Source organism: Falco punctatus, assembly GCF_963210335.1.
Source record: "Falco punctatus genome assembly, chromosome: 4".
Classification (NCBI taxonomy): domain Eukaryota; kingdom Metazoa; phylum Chordata; class Aves; order Falconiformes; family Falconidae; genus Falco; species Falco punctatus.
This window is the reverse complement of record NC_137583.1, coordinates 39,126,710-39,150,936: the sequence shown is the minus strand read 5'-3', so window position 1 is coordinate 39,150,936 and position 24,227 is coordinate 39,126,710. Positions and strand designations below refer to the sequence as shown.

The following is a 24,227-nucleotide window of genomic DNA, read 5'->3' as shown; positions in this document are numbered from 1 at the left end:
GTGCTTCCGGGCTGGGGCTGGCCACATCTCTGCTGTGTGTGCTGCTCTAAACACTGTGTCCCAGCCACGCAGTGACTGCCAGCTGCCTTTGGCCAGGTGTGTGCCAGGGCTCAGCCCCAGCAGAAGCCAGCCCAGCTCTGCTCGCTGTGCTGCTGCATCAGCTGTGGGTGTGAGACCCCAGCAGGAGCAGGGGCAGGCTGATGGCGGGGCTGTGCTGAGACCTTGGGCTCCCTGCGTGACACCCGCAGGTCTTGTGTGTCTTGCTGTGACCTGGCTCCTGTGCCCTCTTCACCAGATGACAGGGGCCATGTCCCTTGGAGGTTGCTGTCCCTGCTGAGCCCTCTCCCCATGAGGCTGTGCCCCTGCATCCCTGCGCTCACCAGTCAATAATTAATTTCAATCTCTTATTTGTGTTGCTAAAATAAACATTGTAGGAGCGATGGTTTCACCCAGGCTGCCTCTTGTACAGCCTTGACAGAGCCTCGGGAACGTGCTTGTGACTGTTCTAGGGCCACCAGGAGCCATAGGATTGGAAAACCCAGGGCCAGACCACACACCTGAACATCTGACTGGTCAGAGGACACACAGGGATGTGGCACAGCCCTAAAGCACTCAGTCCCCAAGGATGTGCCGTGTGCCCCTGTGAGCCCAGGGACTGCACAGGAGAGGCAACAGAAGGAGGGAGCATCTTTATGGGCTGTGGCGTGCAGGTGGCTGCACAGTCTGTGTCCTGGAGCTGCTTCCCTACCTGGAAAGTCCTTGCCCATGGTGATGGTCCTGTTGGCAGCCGGCAAGCTCAGCTTGCCCTTGTAGATAACCTTATTGATGGCCAAAATACCCACTTCTCCCTAGAGGGAAGAGCAGCCAGGAAGGCAGGAGGTGCCCTGAGGCTGTGCCCAGCCCACAGCACCCCCACCATCCCAGTCTGGGTGGGCTTGGAGGGTTTCCAGAGCACAGGAACATGTGGGGATCGGGGCTTACGTACTTGCAAAGTCTGCAGGGTCTCCGTGGGGACAGACAGTGACGAGGGGCCTGGAGGTGGACAGTGGCCAGGCAGGGCCCTGGCTGGCCCTGCCACTCCCTCTGTTCTTCCTGGGCAGGGAGCACCTGTGTTACCCCCCCCCTGCCCAGGGAGAGGGTCCCCAAAGGGAGAGGGAGGGGTGTGGTGGTGCCTGGCAAGCCTCACCTTCCTGGTAGCCACCATGCCACGCTGATGGAGCCTCAGCGCTGGCTGGCTGGGGCTGGAGGAGCTGGCTGCCCTTGCAGATGGTTGCCAAGTGCCCGTGGATGAGGATGTGAAGGTGAAGTCAGGCAGTGGTCTCTCGTGGAAATGCAGTGTGGGGGGTCTGTCTTGCGGGGGGCTGCATGCTACTCACAGCACTGGGCCCACAGCCAGGGGTCTATCACAGGAGATGCACTTCACTGGATCAGAGAGCTACCTGCAGGACAGGGGCAGCTGCTCAGCACCCCAGGGACCGTGTGAGGTTCCATGAGTGGCCAGCACCCCATGGGCAGGGAGGGTAGGACAAACAGAGTCTGGATGGGATGCACAGGGCAGGGTGAGACAGCGTGGAAGGGGATGGAGGAGTACAGGAGAGGACAGAAGGGGACAAAGTGGGATATGATGGGATGGGACCCAGCAGCTCTCACTTCTTGAAGCCAGCAGCGTGGCTGGCATCGCAGCAGGGTCCCTGGCAGAGGCACTGCTGGGTGAGCCTCCATGCCTGCTCCAGCTGTGCCTGCAGTGGAGCCAGTGCTGCACAGTCCAGCTGCAAGGAGGTCAGGGTGTCTCGTTGGGACAGCAGGCCCATTTCAAGGGATGCTGTTGTCCCTGAGGGACACTGGAGAGACCCTGGGACACATGGACAGCCATGGCACAAGGACTGTCGTGTCTTGGCACTGGCAGATTCAGGGCTTACCCTCCCCATGCAGGCTGGCCTGGTGCATCCCTTCATCCTTACCACCCTTCCCAGGTGGAACTGCTACTTTGGAGTCCATCACACTGAGGAGCTTCTCCAGGGCTTTCTGCCTGTCTGGATCCATCAGGGACATCCTCTGCAGCAGTTCTTGCATCATCTCACTCAGCTGGACCATGGCATGTCGCAGGTCCTCCTGGCTCTCTTTGGTTTCCAGTGCAGCAGCCTTGGCTGCCCTCTGAGGGGGGCATGGTGTCAGCCATCCCCTGCAGACCTCCAGCCCTGCCACCATCCCTGTATGACTTTGCTTGCTCACAACACCCAAGCCCTGCTCCAGCAGCACCTTGCTCATGGCTGGGTGCTCTACCATACCAAGCAGGCTCCACACCTGCCACCCTGTCCCCAGCCGGCCACCCTCCCCTATGCGTGCCTTGGAGCTGCTCACAAAATCCTGGCATGCTGAGCTGCTTCGGAGTGGGGAACACGCCAAGTCAGGGCAAGCCTGTAGCCAGCCTGGTTCAGACACCAACCATGGCACAAGTGGTTCCTGAGCTGAGCCTGGGGCTGTGCTCACCTGTGTGTCCTTGGCGTCCCACCACAGCCGCTCCGCAGCTTGCTGCAGCGTCGTGCACTGCTCCCACAGCTGCCCCACCTGGTCCAGCACCTCCCTGCCGAAATCCAGCTCCTGGGGAGGACAAATGTGGTCTCCTGGGTGAGAAACAGGGCGGCTGCAGGACCTGGGTGAGGCAGGGAGCTATGCTTGTGGGTGGCCTCAGTCAGTGGCTACTAAGGACATCCCAAGAGATGCCCCAGCGTGTCTGCAGCAATAGGGGTGTGGGGCTGCAGCCCCCAGGCTCTGGGGCAGCCCTCCCCAAGGCCTGGGCAGCTGGGCACCTTCTTTCCTCTGTCCTGCAGGTGCCTCATCTCATCCAGCACCTTCTTCTGTTGGGCAGCCATGTCCTCCAATGTTCCCAAGTCAGCTGAAAACAGACACCAAAACTTTGCTCTGGGCAGTGCCAGCTCCTGCAGGCCCCCAGCATAGTGCCATCCCAAACCCAGGTGGCTTTATGACTCTGGAGACCCCCAGCACTGCTGCCAGGCCCTCAGCACGGCCAGCATTAGGGTGCCACGGAGGGTGGTGACTACATCCCTGCCATCTGTGCCAGCACGGCTGGGAGCAAGGCAGAGGGACAAACGGGCTGCAGTGGCTTGGGGATGCAGATGGAATGGCTGAGTGTGGCCCCACCATCCAGTGGTCCTGGCAAAGGTCTGGTGGCACAACCCGGCGTGGTGACCTAGCATGGTGGGGATGTCAGTATTCACCATGCTGCTGCAGCTGGCTCTCGCGGTGGCTGACATGGGTCTCCACAGCCTTGTGCTGCTCCAGCAGCCAGCTCAGCCTGCACGGGGCTTTGTGGGCTGGCTCCTGTGTGGCCTTGGGATTGAGCTCCCAGCCAGAGAACTTCTGAAATGAAACAGCCCCTGACATTTTGGGGAGAGAGAAGAGCCCCATGCCATCCCAGAGCCGAGGGGCATTGCCAGCTCCCAGTAGAGGAGCCTGGCACGTGGGAGCTTGCACGCACCTTGCCAGTGGACACCCCACAGGGAGAGCTCCAGCACAGCTCCTCATGGACCTCTACCTGCGACTGGACCTCCATCTGTGATGGGGAGAGAAATCAGCCCCTCTGCCCTGCTCGGGAGGGGAGAGCCTGGGCAGCCTCTGGGATGGGGAGGGAGGATCCAAACCTTGCCACCACCCCCAGCACTATCCTGTCCCCAGCCCTGTGGGTCTCCTAAGGGCCTCAAAATCTTGAGGGTAAAATCCTTCTGGCGCTGCAGGAGGGACAAGAGCAGCAGAGGTGGCCAAGACACTAGGGCACACAGGGATGGACGTCTCTGCTCTGGTGGCTGGGAGGGTGATGTGGACCCTGCCGGAAGAGCCTTGTGGGGCCAGATGCTTACTGAGGCAAGTCCCTGCAGCCAGAGCAGCCCCCAGAAAGCTTCAGTGCATTTTCCATAAGGATTTGCCAAAGCCTGACCCTGGACATTGTGGGGACAGTCCCAGGGACTGAGTGGTGAGTGCTTCTGCTCATAGTGCCACAGACGCCTGCTCCCAGCTCCTCTGACAGGGCTCCCTCTACTCACCAGTTGGTCCAGGATGCTCTGCAGGAGGTGGCCATGCTCGTCCTGCTGCACCGACCGTGCTCACACCTCCTCCAGACCAGCCTGTTAAACAGAGGCATTGGGGGGTTCAGCATCCACAGGGATCAGCAGTGCTCAGCCTGGGCCAGGCGGGCTCTGTGGCTGCAGACAGTGTCTATCCAAAACTCGGGCACCCCAGAGCAGATCCCGCATCTCCCAGCTTGGCCTCAGGGTGGGAGGGAGCTCGAGCTCAGGAACCCACCCCTGTCACCCTGTGCACCCTTGCTGTTCACGCAGGTCCCCAGAGAGCCTGATCCCTCTGCTAAGAGCTCTCCAGCAACTGTCCCAGCTCTGTGCATGCACCTTCTGGAAATTGTCCTTCAGGAGCTGCAGCTCCTCCTGGAAGCCCTTGGTGGTGTTTTTCAGGGAGCAGATGGTGGTGAGCATCTCCTGCAGCATGCCCAAGACCTGAGGAACATGAGTTTAGCCACTGATGGTGGGTCCCAATGGGCTCTGGGGACATGGAGTGAAGGGAGGCTAAGCAGTGTGCAGGGAAGACCGAGGCTTGAGGATGTCTCTGGGACCCAACAGAGCTGCCACAGCATCAGCCACATCTGACCATCCCATGGCCATCCCATGGAGCTCCCCCAAACTGAAGTGGAAGGTGTTCAAAGGGAACAAGCATCCCAGCTCCAGCTTTTCCCTTTTGTTGCCTTTTCCCTTTGCGCTGTCGTTGTGCTCAAAGCCAAGGTTACAGCATGTGAGATGGGACTGGCCCAGGGCTGCCAGGGCTCACAAGGGATGACAAAGTGTTTGGACAGCCCCATGCTGCCTGTGGAGGTGACAGTAGGGCACAAGGCCACCACAACTCACCCTTGTGCTGCAATGTGTGGCTTAAGCAAGGAAGATGGCTCTGATGTTACACACTGTGTTTCTTATTCAGAATCTAAATGTGAACAGCCAAGTAACTTGAACTTGTGCCATGGCAATGTCTCCCCACAGGATCCTGCCTTGGTGTGGGAACAGCCTGCCTGCGAGGCAGCACTGTTGTCACCCGCAGTTCAGCCACTCACTGTGCCGCAGGGAAGAGCCTGCTGGGGATGCTGCTGTCCCTGCTGGGGGAGCAGGGTCCATGTACTCCAGCTCAGGGTGACCCCAGCCCCCCAGCACGGATGTCAGGGCAGGATGGGACCCAACAGACCTAAATCTCAGAGCAAACATTGCTGGAGCCCCAGGGGCAGGTAAGAAGTGACCAAAACCACCTTTGGCCAGTGGCTGTGTTAAAATACTGCTCTAATTAATCCCAACAGTGGAGCTAGGGCCAATGGAGCCGGAAAGGTGCCTCCGTACTCCACCAGGCTCCCTCGTCCTGAGGCAGCAGGTGTCATGTCAAGAGCATGTACTGTGTAAGGCAGGACATGACACAGGGCAGGATCCTGCGTGGGGCAGGATGCTACCCAGAGCTGTGCATCATGTAGGGCAGTACGTGGCATAAGCCAGGACACCATGCAGGGCAGGGTGCTTGTGTAGGACAGGACACTGCATGGTGCAGGACGCTGTAGGGCAGGATGCTGTGCAGGGCAGGATGCTGTGCAGGGCAGGACATGCTGTAGAGCAGGACCCTGTGCAGGGCAGGACCCCACATGGGGCAAAGTCCGCTGTAACACTGTAGGGCTGGACTGACAAGCCAGCAGCAGCAATGCAGCAGCGTGACTGGTGTGCTGCTGAGGACGTGCACATCCAGAGGACAGTCTCTCACCTTTGTCACCCTCTCTTCATCTGCAGCTGCACTGTTTGGCACTCCTTGGTGGCAGCCCTGCTGGGGGCTGACAGCCCTGTGGTGCTCAGGGGCCCAGGTGGCTCAGGAGGGCTTCCCCCCAGCCACACTGGTGGTGGGCTCCAGGAGACCCCTCCTGCCTCCCCCAACCAGCCCCGCAGCCTCCTGCGGGTGGAGGTGCTTCAGGAGGCCACGCAGGGCCGTGTCCCCAGCTCAGCCAGCCTGATGGTGACACCCACGGGGCCTTCAGCCCCGCAGGGGCGCCCCGGGCCGGGTCGCTGGTGGAGGCCTGAGGCTGAGGTCGCAGGGGACGTCACCCGGAGACGGCCCCTGGGTTCTGCCCCAGCACCTTCCCTGGAGCGGCCCGGCGGGGGGCGGCAGGCCCCGGCCTGGTGTAGGGGGCAGGCCCAGCGAGGGGCGGCCCAGCGAGGGCAGCAGGCCCCGGCCCCGGCCCAGCGTGGGGAGCAGACCCCGGCCTGGTGTAGTGAGCAGGCCCAGCGAGAGGCTGCCCGGTGGGGGGCGCAGGCCCCGGCCCCGGCCTGTTGCGGCCCGGCGCGGGGATCAGGCCCCGGCCCCCAGCTGGGCCAGCGCTGCCCAGGCCCGCCCCGCCGCGGCACCGCCCGCCGCCCGCCCCGCCCCGCAGCCGGCAGGTGCTGGAGCCACCGCCGGGAGCCGGCAGCCGGTAGGTGCTTCCCTGCGAGGCCGAGGCGAGGGTCAAGCGCAAGGCCCGGCTGGGCCCCGGGGGGCGGCGGGGCCGGGCGGGGGATTCGGCGGCAGCGGGGAGGCGGGAGGCCCGGCGGGGCCAGTGCCCCCCCAGCCCCGGGCAGGCCGCGGCGGCCTCCTGGTAGCGGGGCCAGCTGGAGGCGTGGGGACACTGCGCCCGGGGACACACACACACACACGCAGGAGACGTCCAGAACCCGCCGGCGCTGCTCAGGAAAAGAGGGATGAAAACAAACGGCCGGTTGACTCCTTGAGGAAGGACCCCGCTGCTCCAGGTGGAGGGAAGGTCCTTCGTGCTCTGCCCTGGCTGCGGAGCCCCAGTCCCGGGGAGAGGAGGTATGGAGAGGTGGAAACGTGGGCCAGGAGAGGAGGAGGCAGCCCTGGCTCTGGGCTGGCCTCCAGCGCTGTCCGTAGCCACCACGAATTGCCACAGGGTGCTACTAAAACCTTAGAAAGCTTCAGCTTTGTACCGTCAGTACCCTCAGCGTTGTACCCGCAGCAGTGTGGGGTTGGGACAGCAGGATCGGGATGTGCTGGAGGGCTGGAGCAGTGGGAGCGGGGTGAAATTTAATCTGATGGAAAGCGAGGTCATGTACTTGGGAAAAGACTTTGTGCTGTAAGGCGAGCACTCTGGCCCGGCAGAGGTCATGCCAGCTTGTAGAGAGGACGGCTGGGAGCTGCCAGCAGGGCACAGCTGTGAGAAGAGCAAATACGATCTGTTCCCCAGGAGAGGAGGGAGCCAGGCCTAGGTACAAGTGTGTGTACTTCCCGGCATCCCTGCTCGGGAGATGAGCTTGGGCTGGAACTGCCTGCTCAGCGATAAGGAATGATGAGCCCATTTTAGAGGAGCTGAAAGAAACTCAGATGTCTTGACAAGCAGGAAGAGAAATTACGATGGGGATGATATTGTCCACTAGCACGTTGGCAGCGCCAACCCTGTGAAACGAGGAGGGCTCATTCTGCTAATGTAGTGCATTAGCAAATGTATGTAATGTAATGTAATGCAGCGCAACAGCAAATAACAATAAATAAATTTTAGCTGGAGGCTGGGAGGTCTTTAACCATTAGAGTGGTGAGATCTTGGTTCTGCCTTCTAAGGGCGCTGGAGAGGCAAAAGCGTAGGAGCTGTTCAGGCAGCGTTCAGTTGCTTTATGAAAAGGTTGTGAGGGGTTATGATTTCTTCTAAACAGAGGGATGGGGCTTGGACTCTGGGAAGAGCTCCAGGGCTGAGCTGGAGCAGGCAGGCTAAGATGGACACCGCCATGCCAGTGTCCTCAGGATTGTCCGTGTGGGTCGTGCTCAAGGTTAAACTTGTCTGAGTCACTGCAAGCGTAGGTGTGTGCCCCTTGACCCAAGGCGTCACTGAAAAAGTTGTTTGGAGATAGTCTCCTTGCACTGGTGAGAACTGGTGCGGGGCTGGGCAGTTGTCACGTGCCAGGCAGAGCCTAAAATATCGAGTGGTAGACTCTAGGCCAGGCACAGTGCTTTAAATTATAATTGTAGTGGTTTGGGGCTGTACGTAAAACTTTCTGGGAAACACTTTGTGAATATTCAAGATAGCCTCCTGTTTGTCCCTTTTCAACCAATGTGCTTGGATTGGGGCTTGCGTTTCAGCAGGGGGCCTTCTGCTTTCCGGAATGTGGGACTGGAGTAGGCAGTAGGGGAAACTACAGTGAGTATTGAGTAATACTTAACCATAGTATGTCATTCATTCATTTTTAGGAACTAAACAAACTTGGGTCAGTGTGGAAAATGCAGGCTAAAAACTTCCTTTTCCCAAAGGCTTCTCTAAATGTTGTAGCGGTGTCCGTGTGCCCCAGGAAGTCCCCAGGTGTGTCTAGCAATGTACCTGCTCTGTTCTCCTTAGGCATTATGTGAGGAATGAATGAATTCCTGCTTGGAGGTGGGGAGACGCAATGCTTTAGGACCTGATACAAGGCTGTCTAGTGGTGTGGCTTGAGCACAGATGCGGGATGAGGCTGTAACGAAGGCAGGGTGATGGGGCAATGTCTCCAGATGTCCCCTGAGTGATGCCAAGCGGAGCAAATATGCTCAGTCCACCCCAGCTGCTGTTGTATGGGGAGTGGTGCTGTGGTGGCTGTCTGGTCAGGGCTGCACTCCAGGAGGTGCTGGGAAAAGGGACGTGCATGCTTATACGCTGAGTACAAAAGGATCTTGTCACAGGTGTGACTGGGACAGTTGACGGAGAGAGAGCTTCTCTTTCAGAACCTGAGTCCTTCCTAAGAAGATGGAAGACTGCTGAGTTTCTTGTTGTGTTCCCTCAGCAGGTCCTGCACCTGAAATCCAGTTCTGAAATTCATTCCCACGTTTCTGTTGTGACTGGAACTCTGTCAGCTGCTGTTATGAAAGGAGGGACAGTGTCTTCATCAGCACCTTGTTTTGGTTTATGAGCATGTTTTTGAAGCTCACTTCCTAATCAGCCATGCTTTCTGTGCTTGGGAAATCACTCAGTGATACAAAGTGCAGCAACTGCTTTCCTTCTGGATGAAGCACAACTGGCAGATGTGCTCTGGGAGCGCAGCTAATGCACTTCTGTAGTTGAAGGGCATTCAGCCAGGGGCCAGCCTGTCCACAATGCTCACACTGCATGTGTTTCAGGGTGTTTTGGGTCCTTGGCACAGTGTTGTCATCTGCAGAAGTGTTGCCGTTGCTGGTGTTACTCACTGACATAGCAAGAAAAGGGATGAAAGTAACTTTATTATGTAAAAGATGATATTTTTTCCTGTTCAGATGTGAATTTAGCAGATATTTAAAGTATTTAAAGGATGTGGTTGATGCAGAGATCTTCCAATATGAGGATGAGTAGTTTTGGAAGGAGATACACAGGCTTCTGGTATCTGCTGTGATCTAAAAACAGTTTTTGGCCTATGGGTAAAGAAAAAGATGAAATTAGGTGTTCTATGTCTGCTTGTGGTACCGTTGTAAAGCCCTGTGTACGATTTCGTATGGTTGCTTTAATCAGGAGAGAATATCCTAGACTGAAAGAAGCTAGGTTTTTTAAACTCTTTTTAATAGCATTTTTGTAGGGTCTGCAACAGGGCTGTGCATCACTTTTGCTGGTATTACCACAGCTCTGTGCATGTGCTGAATGTACCGTCAGTACCACAGTGTTTTTTCTGTGTGCAGGCTCACATTTACTCAGCTTTGCACCAAGCCTGAGGAAGAGATTGATGGCTGCCAGGTGAGATAAGGAGGAAATAGTGTTTGTGTAGTACAGAGATTAAAATAACAAGGCAGCAGGACTGAATATACCTTCGAGGTACTAGACAGGTATGCCAAGTTCTCATCAAACTGTGATGAGATGTTCTCCCAGACTGATCTGTGCAAAGCTGCTGGAAACGGGGAGGACAGGAGAGTTGGAAAACAACAAATAGATGCTGATAACGTCGTGGCTCTTAGCAGCAGTCAATGATGTTCTAAAAGGAAAGATTTTAATTGTACAGTGCTCTTCCCTTCTCCCAATACAGTAAAAGTGATGGTTTGTAGTGGGAACTTCGAGTTGTTCTGCAAACTGCTGGAGGTTTTCTGAGGTTTTTGTTTCCAGGACCTGATTTTGCAGTGCAGGACCTGATTTTTGTTATGCGGACAAAGTACTCTAGCCTGAAACTGATTGACTCTCATGAAGATTTCAGAGCAAGGCACCTGAGCACACAAGTTTGCCAACACCGGTGTGTGTGTACCATTTTTTTCCTTCAAGAAACACATGATGAGCAACTTCTGCCTTGGGTTGCAATACTGGCTGTTTCGCTGCTGTTCCCGACGGGCACTCTGTATCCATCTTGCTTCTCTCTACTGGAAAGAAGCTGTGCAATTTTCATAAGCACTGTCAGATCTTTGTGTGCTCTGCAAAGGACATATCTCCTTTTCTGATCAAAGAGAACACGATTAGAACATGCTGTAGGATATCACAGTCCATTTTCTCAATGGTATAAAGCCTCTGAGGCAGGGGGAGCTCAGTTTTTATTTCTGGCTTGAAATGCTCAGGGAAGCTCTTGGCTGCTGTTAGTTTTGCTTTGGGCTCATTCATTCAGAGCTGCCTCGTGGCTGCAGTCTAAAATTTGTTGTAATTGTGGTGAAAAAGGGCTGTTTGAGAGCCCAGAGAGTACAGCAGGCCTGTGCTGGTCACGGGTCTGGGTAGAGGCTGGAGGTAGGAAAGAAGCTGCTTCGTGCTGCGCATCTCCTGTGTGAGGCCCCACTTTACTGCAGCTATCTTTAATCTGAACTCTCTCAGCAGGCCTGAATTTGGAGTAAGAAACTACAAGAAATACCCCCAAAAGATGGCAGTGTAATTAGCATCTTAGGAATTGTGAAGAACAGCTGCCAGCTGTGTACATTTGACTTTGTATCTCTCTAGCGTGATGAAACCTGAGGTGATCAGAGAATTAAATGAGCTGGGGCTTTCCATGCAAATTAAGTAATATATGTCTCTGTTACTTATTGTGATTAGTAAGGTAACTCTGCATTAGTAATAATTATGTTTCCTTTACCTCCTTTATCGATAAGAAAATTGAATAATATCCAGTTCTCTTACAGATTAAAAGATGCAAGATAAAGCATTTGTGCTGAGATAGTGGTCCCACTACCCTGAACCAATTTGCAGGTGGACATTCTCTATTGGGTATGTCCCCAAACTCGAACCTTCTTTGATACCCGCTCACTGCATTTGGAAAGAAAATATTCTCTACCTTACCCTAACTAAGGCCGGCTGCTTGTTAAGAGTTTTGGAAGATGTGTTTTTAGAAGGAGCGTTCTAGCTTGAAGTTTACACACTTACTGTTTCACCTTGCATTCCATTTTATAATCGTAAATTATGGTACAAATTATGGATAAAATCATAAACCTGGTGCATGCACATCCATGCTCTAGCTATATTTCATCTTTATTTACTCATTGCATTGCGTGGTCATAGAGAAAAAGAATTTTACTTTAACATTTTGAACCAAGCCTGTTTGCTTTGGGACAGTTTCCTTGAGCTCTTATTTTGGGAGTGAGGGTCAAGGCTGGGTCTGATTGTGAAGATGGTGTAGTTATTCCAGCAAATCCCAGAGTTGGGAGAAGGTAGGTCTGGGGGGGGAGCTGCCTTCTCAGCAGAGTGCATCCCCTGCCCTGCCTGGGACCGGTGGTTGGGAGACTTGGGGACCTGTGTGAGCTGCAGGGAGAGGCTCTTCGACTGCTGCAGTGGGGTGGGTTAGGCTCTCTGAGCTCCCTCCATGGCTTATACCGGCTCCCTGAAAAAAAACCCCAAATACAGCCCACTCTCAGACTAAAAGGACTTTGCAGATGTAAAAAGGAAAAGCGCAGAGACTTGCTCTCTCTTGCTGTTGGGCTGCGTGTGTAGACACAGTATGCTTCCTGCCTCACTCCAGATCTCAGCCACTATTGTTTTTGTGAGCACTAACGTCTCAAAATGGTATCTGCTGCACATATCCTTACAAAGGAAGCCCTGTCTTACATCATTTGACAATTGAATCTTGTACTGAGACAAGATGTGGTGGCTGAGGCATGGTTACATGTGAACACAGGTTATCTGCCAGAGTCTGGGGATGGTGGGCGCTGTCAGCCTGCTCCCTGCAGGGGCAAATTCTGAGGGTCTTCCCCCTTCCTACCTTAGCATCTTTAATCTGACAGTACCTCACGGTGCAATATAAAAATAATTGGAGGGTTTTTCCCAAATAAGTTTTGAAGCACAGTTATTTGATTGAAAAGATACAGTCCCCTCCCTAGTTTGTGAGGGGTTGCTGAGGAATTGTGTTAAAAATAAGCCCTCATTGCTCAGAAATGTCTTGTGCTTCTTTGCAGATCCCCACAGCTGGAGAGCAGGTATAATCTTTTAGAATATGAGTGAATAAGATTACTGTCCTGGGGAGAATTATTGTAAAATGGGTATCGTTTAGGTCACAAAACAAAGATTGCCACGTGGGAAGACTTGATCAAAACTTAACCGTAGCCTGGCCTTCCCCAGGGCTAGATGGGCAGTGCTGAGGCTGCCTGTGAGATGGGAGTGCTTGTCTTCTGCCCAGCTGTTTGCAAAGAAACCCATCTGAGTTGTGCTTTACCTTGTGCCCTTCCAGTGTGGGTAAGGGACACAGCATCTCAGCCTCTGCTAGTAGCATCCCTGAAATGGACTGCACTTTCCCTTCTGGAAAGCACTTGTCCAGCCTGTGAGTGTTTGTGATACCGGGATGCTTGTGCTGTAGAGGAACAAATAAAGGCAAAGATTGGGGCACATAGCTGGAGCAGTTTGTGTCCTGGCAGCCGTGCGTGGCTGAGCGGGCATTGTGTCGAGAGGCTGGTGCCAGGAAGCACCACCAACTTTGCCTGATTCAACCACAGCTAAATTTGTCTCCCAGGAGCAGAAGGAGGGTCGACTGCTTTTTATGGCAGTACCATGTGTTTGCAGAGCTTTTAAAAATAAAGATTGGCTAATATGTTCTGGATTGACTTGTTCATATCTCCAAGACCCAGAACAGCTGCTGTCCATGTTTTCTCTCCTTCCCTTTTGGGTTGTTTTGTTGTGGTGTGTTTTTTTGTTGTTTGGTTTTTTTTTTTCCCCCCGAATGGCCATGACTCAGCCCTTCCCTGCTGCTCTCTGAGTTTCCTGGTTTCTGAATAGGCTATTCTTGGGCCAGCAGCTCCTGACAGATAGGAACAAGGGGAATGTTGTGTTGTTTTGGTTGGATTTTTTCTTCTCTGGCCTGTCTTAATGCTCTGCTTCCCTCTGATTTTTTTCCTTTTTCTCAAATTACTGAATCATCCTAAATTGTTAGGTGCCATTAGGGGTGTGTTCTTGCCCCTGTACTGAAGGACCCCTTCTCAGGAATGATCCCGTCTGTGATCCTTGCACAGCACCAGCTTTTCTGTTGCAGCAGGAGGGTGGTGACACTCACGGAGGGTTAAATTGATACGGCTCTGTCTGTTGTAAAGCTTAAACCCCCCTTGGTTTAGCCCCTCTGATTCCAAGGGACTGTGTTGGGCTCTCCAGTGATCTGCCTTTGGAGGGGTGGATCCGGGTGAGGACCACTTCTTTGTGCCATGTCCGTACGACCCAGGTGGTAGATGACTTTCGCTGCAGAGCTAAGAGGCAGCACACTCCGGTTCAGCGGCCCAGTGTGACTTGGGATGCGTGCTGTCTCGGTGCGTGCTTGCACAAGTAAGGGGAAAAGATGAACTAGAATTTAAAAACAAATCAAAAAAGCCTTCTGATTGCTTAATTAGTTATTGCCCCCACCCTGGACGGCAGAGGCTGGAAATCTGAAGGATGCTCTCTCTGAAATGCTTCATGATGCAGTTACGCAACTTCTTAACACAGAGGGCTTTGGAATTTCTTCTGAACTTTTATTCCTCTGTAGTGTGGGCTGGGGAAAGTCACCTTCCAGTGGCAGGTAATAGACCCTGGGCCAGGCGTGCTGGCTGCCACTCTTGCTATGCAGCTATGCAGTTAGAAGTGAACATGGTGTCTAATACTGAACAATCTGTGCTGGGTTTTAGTTTTATTAAGAGCACAGCTATTTCGGTCAAGACACAGTTATATGTGAGGGGACGAAGCCCAAGCTGTTGTATATTTTGCCTTGAAAATACAGTTGGCTTTTTTAAAAAAAAACAGAGGCACACTATGTTTTCACTAAGTCTGTAGTTACCGAGAGAAATTTTTCAGACAAAAGTACTAGAGGACTCAAAACACAAGGGTAGTGTTCTTCTTTAGTATCCCTCCACGTTTTTGGATGCGCTGTATTGTTGTTAAGCCAACCAAGATAAAGGCTTTTCTGTGCGAGGAGGCTTTGAGAACATCCACTGCCAGATTAAATTAGCCTTTCTGAGAACAAATTAGTTGTCGTGACGTAGGCAGCCCCGCTTACTGCAGCTGTGAAACCTGTGCATGTTGGTACCCACAGCAGATAACTTGAACGTAGATGTGATAGCGGTGTTCGGAGTGCTGTTAACTTGAGATTAGGTTTCTGGCTGGTGATGAATGAAAAGCAGCCCATTGAATTTTATTGATTATTTCTTCAACTAAGAAGCAGGCACCCTTATAAGAGAGGGAAAGGAACCCCTGGGGGTTCAGCACAGGTTTGTTTTGTGAGGAACTCATGGACTAAAGCCAATGTTGTATCCTTGCTGCAGTGACTCTCCAACCTGGGGTGCTTTTGAGGTCCTCAGGGGTCCAAGTTGTCACCCACCATGTGGCAGAAGGGGAGCATTGGAGCCTTGTGTTGGAGAGGAGGACAAAGACTAGAATGCAGGGTGGAGGAAGGCAGTCACGATGGGATTGCTATATTGCTGCCATCTCCTTTGGGCTTGTGTTTTTAACTGACCACTAGGTAGATAAATAGCTGTTGCTAACGTGTGTGTTGCCCTTTTCTTAAAGGTGTGTTTGTTGGGAGAGGGGTCCACCGGAGTCAAGAAATTACTCAATATGAGTTATGCATCTTGCTCATCTTTATTAGCTTCTAACACTTCTTATATAGCCTCAATACACAAGCGTGTTCCCAAAGCAAACATATAATTGGTTATTAACCCCTAAGCACATGCTGCTCTCACACCACTAATTATCATGATTAGAACAAGCATTCTATCCATGCAGCTATTTGCGTTAGCTATGTTTTAGCCTTGCAGTTTGTTCCTCCCTTTATTCCCATTCTGCTCCCTATCTCCCTTGGCCTTGCACCTGTCTTCCCTAACAGCTGCAGCTTGTTACAGCCACGGCCTGTTAGTACAACAAAGTTACTTGGTCTCAGGATTCAAGAATAGATCAAGGCCACTTTCTTGTTAACTTCAGCACAACAACTTCAGCACAATTCTAATTCCAGGCCTGGATTGTGCAGATCTTTAGGTATTCTATGGCCACGCTTCTGCAGCCATTCTTCTACATGTGTTCAGTTTGTCTTCTAATTAACGTTGCATCTTTATTCTGCTTAATGGTATGTAAGGAAGTGCTTGCAGGAGGCGTGGATGTGTGCTGGAGGCTCACTTTGCCCTTCCCACCTGCTCTGCTGTGACCATTCAGCTCCTCCAAACTCTTAATCTTTGAGCAAGAAAGTGAAGCTGGGACTGTTTCCATTGCAGTTCTTCCCCTGGGCTTGTTGTAGGTCCTCCACACAGATGTCACGTGGATCATATTTGCATTTTGGGAATGGAGGTTCCCCCAGAGTTTGTGGCTTCAAGCTACAGGTGTCATTGTTTTAGCCTTTCAGACTCCCTCTTGGGTGCCACAATTCACAATGTGTTAGCACGGTGGGAGCTCAGCTTTGAGCTGGCTGCTGGGTTGTTCTGATGAGAGAGAAAACAGTTCCCAGCCTGTTTAGTGTTGTAGCTGTGGGAGCAGCTCTGTCATCAGGCTCAGGAAAGGATTTAGGTCCTCAATCCCCCAGAGCAGCTGAGCTATTTACTTGCCCTGAGGGCACCTTGTTATTTTCACCACTCATCCCCTGCTGTGAGAGCAGCCAGCCAGCCTTAGGACTGATGAAACCCTCTGACCAGTGATACTTTTAATGTAACAGTAAAGCAGTGAGGTGTTGCCTTGACAGAGAGGCAGAGAGAGAGTTTAGAAAAACTTAGAACAGGGACTTGAGGATGTGTGTCGCTGCGTATTAAAGATGCTTTGAATCCAGCTGCTATGCCCAGATTTTCAGTGAGGTCTTCTGCTTGCTTTGTCTGTGGTTCTAGAGTTGGTGCAGGTCATATCCAGGTGCTGTCCCACACGTGCCGAAACTCAGATGCTGCCTGGAGAGGTGTGAGGACATTGTCTCTCTTCTTCCTTCACCCTTGTTTTCAAAGGGAATACAGCTTTGTGTGCCTGACTGCGTATCCTGCTGAACGTGGCCAGCTGATTTGTACCTTGGTCAATGCCTTGGCAGTTCTGCTGACGTTTAAGCGAGCCAGGCTAACGATGTGGCTTCGCATGTCTTCGTTGGCTCCCCTAGCAGGAGTGCTGTCTGTTGTCTCCGTGCAAGCAGCAGTGGCAAAGGAGGCTCGTGGGGAAGCAGCTTTTGGTGTGATCTGAGGGACAGATGTGTAGCAGCTCGTGATGTGGCTTTGTTCAGCAGATAGCGACAGAGTTTTGGGGAAGGGGTTGTGAAGGAGTTGGCAGGAACTTGGTGCTGCAAATCGAAACCAAAGTCACAAAGTGCTGTGGAATAAAAATGACTTCCCTGGACCTGGAATTTAGTGCAAACTAGCCAAGTCTGGCTGGAACTGGAGGGAGAAATGGGACGGGCAGGAGCTGCGTGTGACTCAGGGGTGCATCCCAGAGCTCCCTCTGAGCCGCTGTGGTGCTGCTGGAGGTGACCCAGCACTGGGCACACTCAGTGGCTGTTGGTTAACTGCAGGGGTTGCCCCCTCTGTGAGCTGGGATGTTGTCATCTGTCTTTGAGCAGACCAGATGAGCTGGGTTTGGGAGCAGGTGAGTGCAGCGTACCCTCCTCCTGTCTGTGGGATGAGCGAGCCCCATGCTAGCAGTGTGCGGCGCCATGCCGAGAGAGGTCCTGGTCTGGAAATGGGAAGGTCTGGTCACACCGTGGGAGCAGGAAGGTGAGTGTGTGATGGCTGAGCACAGAGGAGTTCCTCCGGCGCACATGGCTCTGGACATGTGTGGGTCCTCCCTGTTGGACTTGGGAGAGATCTCAGACATTACACACACACTCCTGCTTAATCGCAAACCACGCTTCTTTGCAAAGAGTGAGCTGTGGCCTGAAATAAAATTGAGTGACATAGAGCACTTCTTGCTAGTCTTCGGGGGGCGGGGAGAAAAAAAAAAAGGCAAGGTGACACTGTACCTGTTAAATCTAAATGTCAGCAGCTTCTCCGGTGCCAAGGCAAGGGTAGATGTGAGGATAGAAAATGCTAATGTTGTTGGAGACTGGAGCTGGTCCCGTAGCAAGCTAGTGCTATACTCCGGATAAGAAAACATTGGTAGAGTGACATATGTTTTATACATCACTTGGAAGGAAAATAGATCTGGAATCGCCACTGATGTATTGGAAATTATTTCATTGTGTTGCAAAATCTGCAAGGGAATTCTGAATAGGCTGTTGGGCTCTGATTAATTCTGAAAATTAAATGCGGCTACGTCTCCATGAAAGTGCTGATCCTCTATGACTCTAATTTCCTCCTCCCTTAGATCTTACTGTGTTATTTAATGGAAGTCACACATCTATTCAGTTTGATTCAGCAATGATGTAGCTGTATTATTTGACTTTTTTGCAAAAAAAATTATAGAATGAGGGAGTAATGAAAAAATGGGTGCAAAAAGGAATAAAATATTTTTAGTGCAGTTTTGGGAAGGAATTTTATAAAATCCTGAGTTGTGTTGTGAGATGTAGCATCTAATCATCCTGTATTCGTCTTCTCTGTTCGAGAGCTGGGAGGTGCCATTGGAATGGGCTGGCAGCAGGCTGTGACAGCAGGTGACACTGTTGCGTGTAGGTAACTGAAGAGCAGAACTTGCCACTGCTGCCTGCGGCAGAGCTTGGCGAGCTGGTGGGCTCTGGAGGAATTAGAGTGGTCCCTGGAGAAACTGCAGGCTGCCTGATCCCTAAAACCCTGAGTGCTGGGAGCGGGAGGGACTGTCAAGGGGGTCATTCTGCTTTTGCATGCTTCCTAACTCGTCCTTAAAAAGTCCCATCTTTTATGGGCTGCCATGAGAGGCGAGCTGTGGAGCTGTGACTCCCTTTAATGCAAGGAACTGCAGAGCTGTTGCCTGATCTCCTCTGGGACTTCTGCTTGCTGTTAAGCTTTTTGAGCAGCTGGGCTTTTTTGTTTTCTTTAAATGAAGGTTTTATCTTCTTTAAATGAAGAACTAGTCTTGTGGCACTGTTAAGTTTGGTGTTATGTTAAAACACTAGTATTGGAGTAGATCTTGGTTTGAGTTGCTCTAGATTATTGCAGGTTATGTTTTTAACATTGTTATTAACTGGATATCAAATGGGTGATGTAATGCAGCATTTATCCTCTCAGGGGAAAACTTAAGTAGATGCACAGGACTCCAAGCAACAGCTGCTGCTATCACTGGGTGCTTTCCCATGGATGTTATCAAGTGTTAGCTTGGACTGTTTGCAAACTTCAGTGACGGTCTTACGGAAAAGCTGACTTTTCCCCAGAGATTTGGCTTGCGGCACCCTCCTTATCCGAGTCTCTCTGGAGCAGATTGCTGAGGTGCAGAGGAACTCAGGTTTGTTTTTAATGTTTCCTTTAAATTGCATCTTTGCATCCCTGAGAGCACCTGGCATACTGTAGTCTCTTCTCTGGCGAGGCCAGGTCACCGCCTGGTAAGGTCTGAACAGTAAGCACCTCCTGGGTGGGAGAGGGTGTGTTTTCCAGGGCCAGCAGCAGCCTCAAGGCAGCCTGGCTGCAGCATGCTCCGTGTTCAGAGAACTGTCTTCTGGGGCAGCTGTCCTGGCAGTCCAGAGTGCTCTGTGCATGCCTGAGCCCTCCCTGTTGCCCCTAAATGTGTTAGGGCTGGGGTTCAGTTATGAAGTATAGGGCAGTTGCCTCTCCTCCCTGGTAGCTCACAGGCTCCCTTGCAGGGCCCCTTCACCCTTGTCAGATGTCACCACTGGCACAGTGAACTCTGCAGACAGTGTGATGCTTCCTTGCAGCTGTGTTGCAGCTTGGGAGCCCACCACAGAAAGCAAAGAGCTACCCGAGTTCATTGTTTTCATTGTGGCTGGTTTTTCTTTAAATGTTCAGGTTAACCAGGTCCTGGCAATGCTGTTTCTGCAGCCCCAGTGTGGAGAGCCAACAAGCACTTGGTCAGCCCATCTGGAGGCGAATAGCACTGGAGAGAATCCCAGAGGCGGCAGCAGGTCCTGACAAACGCTCCTCCCGCACGTAACCCTTTGTGGGTGTTGCAGATAAACCATCCTTGTCTTAAGCAGAGGGATTTTGTGTCCGGTTTTCCTGATATCCATAGAGAGGAGCTGTGCAAAGCAGTAATTTGAATCTCTGGCTGAGGACAGCTGAGCCTGGGCTGCGTCGTGGAGATTATCTGATTGTGCTTTGGATTTAATGCCCTGAGAAATCTTGCTTTGGACACAGCATCTGCCTTCCTGCGAGATCCTGCTCTTAGCTGATTTGCCTGCTGGGTGACGCTGGCACACAGAAGGTCAAACGGACGTGTCCAAGGTCCCAAGGTAAATGGCTGCAACAGGGATGCTCCTCCAGAGATTTGCATACTGTAGAGCCCAGCGGGGAGCTTTGGCCTTCTGACTTAGCTGGATTGAGTGGTGAATAACCTTCCACTCTGCTAGTCCTTTGTCTTAAAGGACTACTTCTGTCCTGCTTTGCCTGCAGAGCTCTTCATCCCTGCACCGAAAGAAGAGCCTGACCCTCCTGGAAGCAGCAGTTTTCTGCAGCTGAAATCTGACTGCCGAAGTGTGGGAGAAATCTGCTGCTCTGTGAGCAGCCTGGCTGCTTCTGCACGGTGGCTTTGCGCTCCCTGGCAGCGGTGCTGGAGGAGCAGGGATTGCACTTAGGGAAACGCAGCCGAGTCGCTTGGAAAAAGAACAGACTTTTCTGTTAGTCCTTAACTTGGGTTTCCATCTGTGCCTTGCCCGAGTGTGTTGTAGGCATGCGCCCTCTTGCTGTCTTGCCCAGGACCAGGATGATGAGTTGTGGAGGTGCTGCCAGGGTTAACTGCGGGGTAAAGGAGGGGGTACGTGCTGCACGGTCAAGGATTGTCCCGCCATCCTCTTTCTAAAGGAGGCTGCAGCGCTGCCTGGTCTTTATTCGTTTCCTCCTGACTCTGGGGAGATGGTGTGCAGGCTGGAGGCTGCAAATGTGCATGGGAGGAAGCGAGGCTGAGGGGGAAGTTTGGCTTGCTCGCAGGGAAGGCATCTTTTTTTTTTTATTATTATTGTTGTTGTTCCTTGTAAAAACCAGGCAGAAGTAACTGCTGATACTGCTTTCTCAGCAGGGATTTTTGCTGTCTTTCAAGGTAAGAGCTCACTGCTGTGGGTTGCATGTGGTGCTTTCAGGAGCAGTGGGAGTTGAGCCATGTCCCTGCAAGCTGTGTGCGTGTGTGTGAGCAGGCGTGTGCACAGAGAGGGCAGCATCCCTGACTTGCTCTGTGGCACAGGTATGATGCAGAGACGCTGCAGAGCAAGGTCCAGGCTGGGCTTTGGAGATGCTGCTCAGAAATGCTGTCGTGGAGGAGGGGAATTGTCATTGCCACAGTCAGAGTGTGGCTCTGTCCGCCTCTCATCCCACCCTATGCAGTTCAGTCTCTTCTTGCTACCCCTAGAGCCTTCTAAAGGGTGACAAGCTTTCAGTCAAATGATGTTTTGCCAGCATCTGATGTGCCTTTTGTGCTTGTACCTAGCATATCTGTCTGCCTTCCTAGTCTGAGTATTTCCCTTTACCTGTGAAGCCTGTGGCACAGGTGGCTTTTCTGGGGCCAGGAAGGCTGGGGTGGTGTTGGCCACAACGCTGTTCCGTTTTTGAAAGGAAGGAGGCTGGCCTCAGTGTGGGAGACCAGCTTCTTTGGAACTCTCGACTTTGCTTTTGAAGTTGTATTTACAAAAGCCTGGAAGCTGAAATTGGCATCTGTTTGATGTGCGATGAAGCTGAAAGTGGTCATATCCTTTTCTTTTATTTATTGATTTAATTTTAGTGTGTTTTTTCCTTTTCTAAATATTGGAAGTTATTTTTTATGAAGGAAGAACTCCAAAAATGTGCAGCAGCAGCTTTTGAAGTGCCAGCATCACTGAGCATGGTTGAATATGAACAAACACCGAGTCCTGTCTTGGTGGCTGGAGCCACTGCTCATGTAAGCAAAATAAAGCCGAATCACTGTGTCTCTCCAGTTATCAAATACAGGAGGAGCACAGCCGATGCAGACCATGTTTCTGCTCGTGGGAGTCGATCTCAGCTGTGCTGTGAGGCTGAGTCAGAGCTGCATGGGGCCAGCACTGCACCATCAGGGTTTTTTGCACGTGAGTTAGACTTGCTAACGGTCTGGTTCGTCCTTCTCAGGTTTGTCTCACCCTGGGTGATTTTGTCCAGGAGGAAGCAGCCTGAAGCACACATAGCTGCTGCCTGGGAAGAATGGCATTCCCAGAGCAAATCTTTGGGTTTCCAAGCAGTGCAGGAATTATCTGTGACTGTCCTTTTCATGGCATTATCTATTTTATGATGTGTTAGCATATGTTCATATAGGACCTGTTCTGGTGGCATAGTGTTCCCCAGTCCCACTGCACAGTTCAGTTGTTTTTCACAAGTGGTGCCCACCATACCTGTTTGGAGAGCAGGTCAGATGGGCAGACCTTTCCCTTCGCCATGTTTGAATCCCAAACTGTTCCTGCAGCAATGTAGCAGAGGGAAATACAGCCAGCAGGCAGCACTGGACCCTAATGCATCAGCTCTTCTCATCGCCACTGTAAGCAGCTGGGAGAGCTTTGTTTTGAATGTGTCAGTAATGGGAACCATGCGCTTTGGGGTATCGAACCCTAATTAACTAGAGCCGGGGTTGCTGAGCAGAGGAAAGGGGTGGATTGGAAAGCCTTGTGTTTCCACACGCAGGGCTGTGTACTGCCCTACCAGCTCTTTGGCTGTGCTCACTGCTGTAGAGAAACCTCAGGCAGACCTCTCGAGGCTGGGAGTTTGCCCTGGTCTGGGGGGATCTAGAGGTTTTGTTCTTCTTCCTGCCTAAAAGCTGCCTAGAATGAGACCCTGGGTTAGCCAGGCGTAGGGGAGGACCCATGGATTGAAGCCATAGCCAGGGTAGGCCAAGGGCTTTCTGCCTTTGGGGCACTCCTGGTTGTGTCTGTCACTCTGCCCTGCCCCAGCAGGGCTGATGGGAGTGGTGGGAATCGAGATCTTTTCTCTATTGTTTTCTTCAGCAAATGTCCAGCTTAAGCTGTGTGTAGGCTCCCACACAGCTGTGGTTTAGTCCCTCGTGCCTGTGCTGAATCCAAGCCACCTGTAAAGGCCACAAGCTTTGTGACTGGAGGAGAGGACGAGGAGTGACCGGGTGTGCTTGTGTAGTCCCATGGCAGTGCCACAGGGCAGGTGAAGCTCACTGGAGAAGCGAGACCAGCCACAGCTTGCTGTCCCATCCATGTCACAGCAGCACACACCAGAGTGCACCAGTATGGGCAACGCTTGCTGTCACCACAGCCGAGCATGGCTTTGGGTTGCCGATCTAGCCTTGAGGGCGGTAATGGGCTCGCACTGAGAACAGCGCAGAAATACCCTGCCCGAGCTCTGTGTGTCCAGCCTAGCAAAACAGAGGCTGAGTCAGGGTATGGCGACTGTTTGCAGCAAGCAGGGAGTGAAGGAAAGCTGCTCAGGCTCAAGACCAGCTACAAGTAAACTAGAAACTGTAAGGACGTTGGAGCAGTGGGGGCCTGGAACAGGCTTCCCATGGGACTGGCAGGAGCAGGATGGCCAAAACGCTGCTGGAATGTGAGGAGGAGTTCTGGGGTTTTGTCCCCAGCGAGGAAAAGAGGGATGGGCTGATGCAGCTCTGCCCTCTGATCGTTGTTCTGCTTGGTTTGTCGTGCTGCCAGCCCATGGGGGCCCTTTGCTTGTCTTCTATGTTTCACGTGAGCAGTGTTTACAAGGATTGCGTGGTGGGTTCATCTTCTGTAGTTAGATAGAGGAGCCAGTAAAAGCTGTTCTTCCAGTTGAGAAGAACTAATCTGTGTTTTTAGCTGGAAATAGCATCTCCTCTGTGCATCCTTTTATTGGGAACTGACTCCTTTTGAGTCTTACGATCTTGTAATGGGTCCTTGCTTCCAAAGGGCTTGCACTGGACATTGGTGATTCCATCATATCTTGAACTTAAGCTCGGTAAACTTGGCTGAAATTATTTGTAAAGCTTTTATTTTTCCCCTAGGTGTTTGGTTGGTCTATAAGCATGGTTATTCCAGTAAGCCCCAGTGCGGATGCAATTTCTGCAGTCTCTGGGAACTTTTCTTGCCATGTGACAGCAGCTAGTTTTGTCTAAGCTGTTTGCATGACACAGAAATGCACTGGTGGTTCAGCTTTAATAAACTGATATGCTTAACGTGGGACAGCTTTGTAGTGTGCTGGCAGAATGGCTCGTCATGCTGGCATGGGTGGCTGGAGATCCTGGGGCATCCTTGCTGGGAAAGGTGCACGAGGTCCTGCGTGCCGTGAAGGCCCTGATGTGGGCTGCCAGCAGAGCCCAGTCTGTCTCTCCATGGTGGTGCCATGGGCAGGCGAAGTCTTGTTTCTTTTTTGCATGACCCAGGGAGCAAAGTCAGTCAGCTTCACCAAAAGGTAAAAAAGTGGGTAAACCCAGAAATGACCAGCAGCAAGAATCCTGCGATCATGTTTTGATGGAAAATACTGCTGTGGGTTTGTTCGGCAGCTGGATCTTCCCAGCTCACCTGCCTGTGCTCAGGCACCATCAATGTGCTTCAGTGCAGAGGGGCTCTCCCGGCAGGGTCTCCTCTCTGGGTGGGTGGGTTGGGGAAGCTGCCCCTCTGCAGGGGTGCTGTGAGCTAGCTCCTCAGAGCAAGGTTGCCTCTCTGCGCTGCCCCAGGCATACTGGGGGAGGATCTGGGTTGCTTTGCTTTGGCCATGCTGCTTTTGAGAGGGAATGCTGCTGGGTCGTCTGTGCCGGGGCAGGGAGTGATGTTCCGGGGTAGCTCCCATCTGTGTGCCCTCCAGTTCCCCATGGAGTTTTC

At 52.4% G+C, this 24,227-nt stretch overlaps 1 protein-coding gene across 6 annotated transcripts in view; it reads left to right on the top strand.

Annotated features, from left to right (window-relative positions):
- The first annotated feature begins 34 nt into the window (after nt 1–34).
- The window catches only part of CDIP1 (cell death inducing p53 target 1), a 30,507-nt gene continuing 6,314 nt past the window's right edge, over nt 35–24,227 (top strand). Inside the window, exons 1-2 of one of the 6 annotated variants that reach the window (XM_080383579.1) lie at nt 11,219–18,745; nt 19,264–19,706. The gene's annotated coding sequence lies outside the window, so the exon portion shown is untranslated. The other 5 variants (XM_080383576.1, XM_080383580.1, XM_080383575.1 and 2 more) reach the window with 5 other exon arrangements.